Genomic DNA, 8,993 nt, shown 5'->3' with positions numbered 1-8,993 from the left:
CCCAGCCTGGAACAGAGCTTTGCTGGTGCTTCTGGAGAAGAGTGTATATAGAGCAGACTAGGTTCCAATCCTGGCTCCACCCACCCAGACATGCCTAGTGAAGAGGTCCCTGTGGCCCTCAGAATGGCAAGATGTACAGGTAGTGAATTCTACCCAAAGTCTGTATACTTCTCATCCTCATCCTGTTGGGTCCTTGTGCAAGCTGGAGTCTTTACTCTCTCTTCTTGGCTGGGAGACTCTTCCATTATTGGGGTCCAGCTCTCTCTAGGCTTCTTAGACTTCTGTCTGAAGTCTCTCTCTCTCTTGATGAGTAAGGAGAAAAGCCATTTTAGGGCCTTACCCCAACCATTTGGATTCCCTAGTTTCTTGCTCAGAATTATAAGATGAAGTTCTTTGTATAGTCATCCTGGCAGTCCCAACACTGGCTCCTATTGCCCCTACTCTTTTTTTTTTTAATTTATAAAATCAAAATATTGACAAGACCATAGGATAAAGAGGGGTACTATTTCACACAGTTCCCACCACCAGAACTCCCTATCCCATCCTCTCCTTTGAAAGCGTTCCTATTCTTTATCCCTTTGGGACCACGGACCTAGGATCATTGTGGGGTGCAGAAGGTGGAAGGTCTGGCTTCTGTAATAGCTTCCCCAATGAACATGGGCATAGGCAGGTGGATCCATACTCCCAGTCTGCCTCTCTCTTTCCCTAGTGGGGCAGGGATCAGGGGAGGTGAGATTCCAGGACACATTGGTGAGGTCATCTTCCCAGGGAAGTCAGGTTGGCATCATGGTATCATCTGGAACCTGGTGGCTAAAAAAACATTAAGATACAAAGCAGAACAAATTGTTAAATAATCCATAACCTAAAGGCAAGAATATTGCAGATGAGATTTGGTGTCTCTATTTTGGAAAATGCTAGCAGGTCTATTTTAGGTATATTCCAAGGGGCCCACAACTTTACTAATTTTTGTCTGAGCCTGACAGCTAACATGCAGGTGGACCCAAGGTATTGTCTGAGGATATGGTGTCATAGTTGGAAAAAGAATTAGAAAGCTGAATCAGGAAAGAGAATAACTCCCATATATGGGAAAATATATAAATATTGTTAACTGTAAACCCCATCAATTTGATCTGGGGTCCATAGTCATCTCAGTAGCCTGTATAACCTCTGCATCTCTGTATTTGAGCTTGCATTCTGTGGTCACAGCAAGGAACATTCTAGGATGCACTAATTTCAGGACCAATCTTCCTCGAGTGATAGAGTATGTTGCTCAACCTCCCTTTGGAGAATGGGGCTGTCCCTACCATCATTGATCCACACTGAGGGCAAGGTCATATAGGGACCCACAAAGGGATCCATTATGTTGTTCCTGATGGAGATGACCAGTGACAGTGGAAAGAAGGAAAGAAGCCTACTCTTAACTCCCCAGTTAGCTGCTGTCCTCCTTCTTTGCCTTACTCTGTAGAAACTTGCATTGCTGCATTTATCACACCAGGCTCATAGTTAGGATCCTCACAGGTTGGTGATCTTCTTTCCTAGATGCCTCAATGCCACTGGAAACAACATCTATGCCTCCCTTGCATCCCCATCACCTGTTCAGGCTCATGGCAGGTGCTCAGGAGTATTTGCTGCAAGACTGAGGAATCAAACAAGCACTGTGCAGTTTTACAATGCTCCCCTGTATGTTGTCTATTTGACAAAAGTGAGTAGGCTGGATATTGTTGTAACACTTCACAGAATTTAACAGCTTCAAGAGTGAATGGCTGCTATGGACACAGTGTGTCAATGTGTCAGCACAGTTCCTTGCGTTTACAAGTGGTCCTCTGTGTGATCCCCCCAACATCATCAAGCCACTATCTGGAGACTTGCTGGGGACAATAATGAGGGTCACATTGCCGGGGAAGGACAGAACCCTGCATTTTGTCCAAGTCCCTATACTGCCATGGCACTACTGATGGCATTACTTGCACCATCTCCATCTCAGGACCAAGAGTTCGGGAGAGAAAGAGCAGTGTGGCATTTGTCCCTGAATCTCTAATCCCTAATGCAAGGCTGGGCGCCGGTAGATGTTGTAAATACTGATGACATGGATGTTGGGCTAGATGGAGGGGGGTTGGCCGTGTGCCCCGGCTCTGTTGCAAGTGCAGAGTTTCTGCGTCTGTTCGTGCTATGCCATCAGAAGATGGGGGCTGGGTTTCACTTGAGGCTGATCTTGCACTGGGGTTGTCCTGGTCATAAAACACGAGGGTGTGTCCTCACAGGGACATAGTAAGCAGTGTCCCCGCCTGCCCGTGCATCAGATATATCTTGCTAAACACTCAAGGCAAAATGAAATGTCCTGGGAGAGCAAACAACCACCTCCCTCCTGTGCCAGGTGAGCAGAATGATTTTGCCCCATCTGTACACGCTTTCCTCTCCCTGTCGATGACCTTGGAGATAACATGTTCTGTGTGCCCCAGAGTGTGTGAAGTGATTGTTGAGAGTGTCCATGGTGGGAGAAAGGGGAAGGCATAGATTACTGAGGCCCCTGGGCCTGGATAAGGTGGACTCAGTCCTTTTCCAGATGGCAGAAACTTAAGGGAAGTAGCACCTACTTCCTGGGGCTGCAGAGAAAGGCAGATTTGCCCAGGGTCAGTGTCCACCTTTCTGCCCAGCGCTGGGCAGATCCCAGTTCGGCCCACATACTCTGACCCCCACAGAGATTGGAGCTGTTGTGCCAAAGCTTGGTGTGTGGTACCCTCCCGGCTGGATGTGGACTTTGCTCTTGACCTATACCTAAGGCCCAAGTTCAAATTCATGGCGGTGACCAGTGTTTCACACTGTGGTGGTGGTGGGGTGCACTCAGCTTTGCTGCTGTGATCTTCTTGGGTTTCCAAAGTGGACTGCAGCAGGGGTGAGACTAGTTGATATTTATTGAGGATTTGCTCTGCATTAGATGAGAGTCTCATTTAGGCCATTGATCTCTCAAAGTGGTTTCAGAATTAGAGGGCTTGGATGTGAGTGACCCTTAGATGCTAGTGACTGTGTGAAGACTGAGCAAATCCCTTCACTTGCCAGCTCTGCTTTCTTACCCTGAGAAGGTTCAGACTAATCTTGGTAGTTTCCAAGATGCCAGGGAGCCCATACACTGTTCTTCTGCATAGGACAGGATGCATCACCTTGTTGGTGCTCCTTCCTGGAAGTGTGACTGCTCCACCAGGCCTTTCACCTCAGACATCTTTCAGTCCCCTGAGGTCTCTGATATTTTAGCCATGGTCGTAGGCTCTTGTCAGCCAGGGTTCCAGAATGCTCCTGTCTGCTTCTATTGCCACTGCCTCCAACTGGGAAACTTTTGTCATTTGCAGATTTACTGGCTTCTAGCCCTGGGTTTTCTTTCTTGCTTCTGACTGAGCATCGATCAGGACAGGTTCTAGGTTCTCTACCAGTTAGGGACAGGGTTGCAATACTGTTGTTTGCCTTCACAAAGTCTGAGGCCTCTTTCTTTTGGTGCTTTCTCTCCAAAGATAAAGGACTGCCAGAGAGGAAGACTGCTTTGTGATATGGAGATGTGAGTGTGTGGTGGGTATAAGCACCAAGGTAAGTCTGTGCCTGCACTGGGAAGAGCACGTGTATCCACCACTGTGGATGCACAGGTGTGATTGTGTGTGCTGGGTGCGGGAGGTGAGGGGGCCTCGAGTATCACTTGGCTGCATTTTCCTCTAGCTTTGGGACATACATCATCTGAATGTGCTTTAGAGGGACTCTGTAGGTGCATATGTAAAAGAGAGATAGAGATAGAGAGAACTACAGAGACAGACAGAAGACCAGAGATAGACAGGCACAGAGAGGCAGAGACAAAAAACGAGACAGAAAGAGGGACAGACCCAGAGACAGGGAAAGAAGCACTAGGTGGGGAAGGGATTGGAGGTGGGTCATGGGCAAGGCTGTGGGTTTGGGGACTGAGCTGTTAATCCCTGCTCTGTGCTGCTGGGCTTTTGTTCAGAAGGATGGGGTAATTGCAAGACCCACTCCCTGGCAGGACACTGGGAAGCTTTTCTATTCTGTCTGCCATGGTGCTCTACAGTTCTCTGAGTCAGCCTTAGGGCCAGGGACCAGCAGAAAGCTGCTGCCAGAGCAGGTGTCTGAGGCTGGCAGAGAGAAGACTCCTGTGTCCTGACTTCACAGGGCCCAGTGCTTGCTTTTTACACTGGTTCTTGCCCTTCAGATAGGCTCTCTCAAGTCCTTTGTGCTGCTGTCCCAAACAGGGTTAGGAGTCTCATGGTAAATGGCAATGATTTTCTCCCACAGTTGTATTTGGAAGATCATAGCTACCTCTCAGGCTTCTCTTCCGATGTTCAGATACTGGATGTTTGGATACCATAGCGAATGAATTTTCTTTTCAGGAAGATTCTTGTTGAATGAATTAATGCAGTGTGAGAACACCTGTAGCTATCTGGGGTCTGAGCAATTGTTTGAATCAGGAGAATTCTCTAAGACACTAGGCAGGCTATAGAGTCACAGTATTTGTATGTGTGTGTGAGTGTGAGTGTGTGTGTGTGTGTGTGTGTGTGCGCGCGCGCATGCACATGTGCAAGCACACTCAAGGACATGAAAATTAGGGGGAAAGAATCAGGCAGCCACGCCCTCATAGTACTAGTATGCCCAGAGTCTTCCCAGGCAGGGTCTCAATCTCCTTGTTAACTCTTCCGGCTTCTGGGGGTGGGGTAGGGGGTGGGAGGTGGTGAGACAGGGGGGAGGGGCCTGAGTGTTAGTCTGGGGCTCTTGTTTTCCTGGGAGGGGCACCAGTCCTCCATGGGGGATTTGTACCAGCAGCTAAGCAGATAATTGCTTGTCAGATTGATTGAAGGTTTTTCAAAATGTCTTTTCCTTGAAACATCTTCCCATCCCCCCAACGAGCAGATTGAGTTGGAACGATTTCCCCTCAGCTTTTCTTCCCCTCCTTTCTCAAAGTAGTAATTACTGCCCAAGTAGCCCTCCATGGCGTTTCCTGTCATTTGGAGGCTGAAGCTAGAGGCTGTTTCCTCTGTGTGGTGAACGACAAGGAGGCCAATTAGGGAAACACCCCACCCCCCTAACCTGACCCCGGAGGCCTGAGAGCTCCTGGTGGCTTCATGGCTTCACCGCTGTTTCCCATGGGGATAGTGGATGGAAAAGAACTGGACTTCCCTCCCCGCACTCTTCCCGCCCACCCCGTGTGTATATGTACTTTTACATTTTTACATAAATTCATGTGAACTGTTCTTGGACCCTTTGTCCCCCAAACTAAGTCACTCACCATGGCTCTTTCAAGGCAATTCATCCTTGTTAGAAAAACCTACAAAGTGTCTCCCATTTTAACAGTGTCGATGGTTACATGTGGTACAAAGAGGCTAACTGTTAAATTCAGGTGGTGGCATTCATGGGTGTTTATGGTATAATTCTTTCCACTCTTCCATATTCTCATCCTATGCATAATGAAATGTGGGTGAATGTTGATGCGGTTGCTCTACTCACACAGCCCATCCAAGTATGGTCAAAAGCTTTTGGTTTGCTTTTTGTGCTGGCCTTCTTTTTCCTTCTTTCTATCTTTCTGTCTCCCCTCAGATCTTCTTCTCAGAAGCCAAAGATAAGCGGAATGCAGTCCAAGGTTGCACTAACAGTTGAGGCCCATGAGTCAAGATGGAATGAGTCTATTCTATGCTCTGCCACTCTGTGAACTAACCGCTCCCTGGTTCAGTCTAACCATTTTTGAAGTGCAGTAGAGAACAGAACTTTCATGAGGTCACAATAAAGGCAGAATAAGAGTATGTACAAATAATGCTTAACACAAAGTCTGCATGGTAATCTGCTTGACAAGTGTTTGGCAAACAAATCAAAGCAATGGCTGCCATTAGGAGTTATGTACTGTGTGAAAGAAGCAGGAGGGAACGTACAGACCCAAGACTGTGTGTTTGGGAGACCCCAAGGGGTGCAGTTCAGTGTGGTTGGACTGTAGTGTGGATGAATAGATGTGGAAGGACTGTGGACAGAAGGAGTTTGGGGCCTTTTTGCTTTGATGATAAAAGAGCATGGATCTTGGCATCTCAGCTCTGTCACTGACTACATCACGTTGGACAAATGCCTCTTGTCTAGAAATCTTTGTGTTTTCATTTGTAAGCATGGGGGGGGGGGCTAAACATTTGCTACCTTAGTGGGCTAAATGAACTGAGTCAGTAATACAGAGAAAGCAGGAACTGTCTGTTCACCCCGCCTGAGGGGAAGTGTGCTAAAAATGTACTGCTTATCTCATTCTAAGATACAAGACTGTGACTGCATGGAGTTACACACCTGTGGTCACTTCATGTCCTTGAATACCTGGACACAGGTGTTGGTGTCTAGATATAGGTGTGTGGAGGCCACAGAAGACTAAGGCCCCAGGAGAAGATCTAGTCATCTTTGGCCAGTGGAGTCCTGGGAATCCCCATAACCCGTGGCAAGTCTCATTTGGAAGCCTCTAGTGGTCATTCATTTATTCATCAGACCCTGTCTCTGGCTTTTTGCTTTTGCTGTTGATTTTTGTCTAGCTTGTTCTTCATGCACATGCTACACTGGCTTTCTACACTGAAGTCTAATATCATGTCTTTTAAAAAAAATCCTCCAACTATTATTATTAAAAATTTTAATTAGTGATTAAATATTGGGTTATAAAATTATAAGATCATAGGAGTATAATTTCATAGGGTTTCCCACTACCAGAGTTCTGTGTCCCATCCCCTCCACTGGAAACTGCAGTAGTTCTCCTAAGATCGCAGATATGGGTTGGTCCTATAACTATCTGTCTATCTTTATGTATATAACTAATATCACTTAAATGAAAACTTCCTGGTAACAGCAGGCCAAGGTAGTAGGTTCCTTTGATACTCAGGTTTTTATTCTCCAGTGGAGCCAGTGACTTCTGTCTATTTACCATAGAATTCCCTGTACTACTCTCACTCCTGGATACAGTTTTAACACAGATTTTTAAAAATATAAATCAATGAATGGTTTGATATGAGGAGATCACAGGGATCCAGATCCAGCTGGCTGATCAGTTTAACAGTGACTGGGGATTGGTTCTTCTGCTTCTTACTCATAGTCTCCATTGCTGCTCCTTGTGCTGCCAGCCTGTAGAACGAAGGCGAAAGCCTGGTAGCTCACTGAGAGTCAGAGGAGCCATGAGTGTGTGTTCATGGAGGCAATTCATGTCTGCTGGGCATGGTGAGCCCCTCAAGGCTGTTAGATGTGTTGGGAAGCAGAGGGAAACAGGGCAGGAAAGTTGTTAGTGTCCTTCAGATAACAGGACATTCTGACCTTGGACTTAGCCCAAGCTCCTTCCCTGGAGGCTCCAACATGCCAGACCCTGACCCCCCAGGGAGGCCAAGGAAGCTGGTCTAACTGTGACATCTAGGACACAGAACTCACTTTATCTCCTCCCACCACATGCTGCAGTGTGTTTGTTGGTGTGTGTCAGGGCGGCGGGGTGGGTCTGTGTGTGTGTGTACAAAGTGCCCTGGTGGGTGGGTCACAGGAAGTCAGAGAAATTTCTGTCCTTGGGGGGTGGAGAATGTCAGAGGTGACTGGAATTTGGCAGCCAGGGAAAGGGTGACTTCCTGTGGCCTGCCTGAGAGCTGAGATTGGCAGCAGCAATCCAGACAGAGCTGGCAGTCCGGCAATGCCAAGGGTATGATTTTCATGGCCAGTTCCTACTGCAAGACACTTGGTGGGGCTGCATTTCATAGTATATGCATATAGAGTATGTGTGCTTGAACACAGTACTATAGTGTTTTCCCATGTGCACACATACATGTGCATAACACACATGCTTATAGCATGTGAACACACATGTAGGTCTGGGGCAAGATTTCAGGGTCTGTGTGTTTCTAGATGTGTCTGTGATGGAATCTGGATGTGAGCATATGTGCAAAGCAGGAATTTGTATATGTCCACTTGCTTAAGGTGTGCATGAGTCCATGTACAGTGCATGTGCTTGGATGCACAGAAGACAAGGATTCAGTGTGTGTGTGTGTGTGTGTGTAAGGTGGATATATGTCTTGACACCTCATCCTGCAGTTCAGCAGGATGAAGAAATTAAAGGAAGGGATAAAAAGCCACAGTTCTGGAAACATCCGGTCCTTCATATGACCTGGGGTCTCTGGAGAGGGTTAATATTTCCAAATATGATACTTTCACTCAACTACAGGAGCATAGGCACTTGCTAGTAAATGAGACTCCTAATTCCACTCAGCCTGGGTTGGTATTCAGAAGGGAACAATCAGGAGTGGTGATAGGATAGAGAGAGAGAGAGAGAGAGAGAGAGAGAGAGAGAGAGAGACCTCTTAGAGGGAAGAGTTGGAGAAGGCTTACCTTAGCCCAGCCCTAAGCAGTGTCAGTGTGATGGGATGGGGTCCTTTTTTATAATAGGAGGTGGGATCAAAGGTGAGTACAAGTCCTCTGGGTTAAAAAGGGAGGTTCAAGTTATGTGGGTGGTGGAGTACCCAGTTGAGTGCACATGTTACCATGCTCAAGGATCCAAGTTCAGGCCCCCAGTTCCCACCTTCAAGGGGGAAGCGTCATGAACAGTGAAACAGGGCTATAGATGTCTTTTCCCTTCTACTTACCCTTTCCCTCTCAGTTTCTCTCTGTTATATCAAATAAAAAGAAAGAAGAAAAGGAAAAAAAAAGTAAAAACAGCTACTAGAATGGTAGATTCACTGTACAGACACTGAATCCCAGCAGTAACTCAGGTGGGAATAAATAAATAAATAAATAATAATGATGATAAATAAAAAAGAAAAGGCAGGCTTGGTGCTTTGAATAGGATACCTTAGCCTTGGGACTGTAAAGCAGAGGCAGTGGGTTACTGACATAAGTAAGGTCCCAATAGGGAGAATGATTTATTTATTTTTGCAAAGTTTCTGCCTCATATAATTTAAGGTTGTTTTTCACAGCTATCGGATACCTGTATGGCACTTATTCAATGTCTGTTTCTAACACAG

At 46.6% G+C, this 8,993-nt stretch overlaps 1 long non-coding RNA gene across 2 annotated transcripts in view; it reads left to right on the top strand.

Annotated features, from left to right (window-relative positions):
• The first annotated feature begins 1,543 nt into the window (after window positions 1–1,543).
• Window positions 1,544–8,993, top strand: part of LOC132538111 (uncharacterized) — a 50,095-nt gene continuing 42,645 nt past the window's right edge. For both annotated transcript variants that reach the window (XR_009549519.1, XR_009549520.1), the window contains exon 1: window positions 1,544–2,374. This is a non-coding gene — a long non-coding RNA (uncharacterized LOC132538111). The remainder of the gene's footprint in view (window positions 2,375–8,993) is intronic.

This window comes from Erinaceus europaeus, chromosome 1 (assembly GCF_950295315.1).
Source record: "Erinaceus europaeus chromosome 1, mEriEur2.1, whole genome shotgun sequence".
Taxonomy (NCBI): Eukaryota; Metazoa; Chordata; class Mammalia; order Eulipotyphla; family Erinaceidae; genus Erinaceus; species Erinaceus europaeus.
This window is presented reverse-complemented; position numbering and strand designations above follow the sequence as displayed.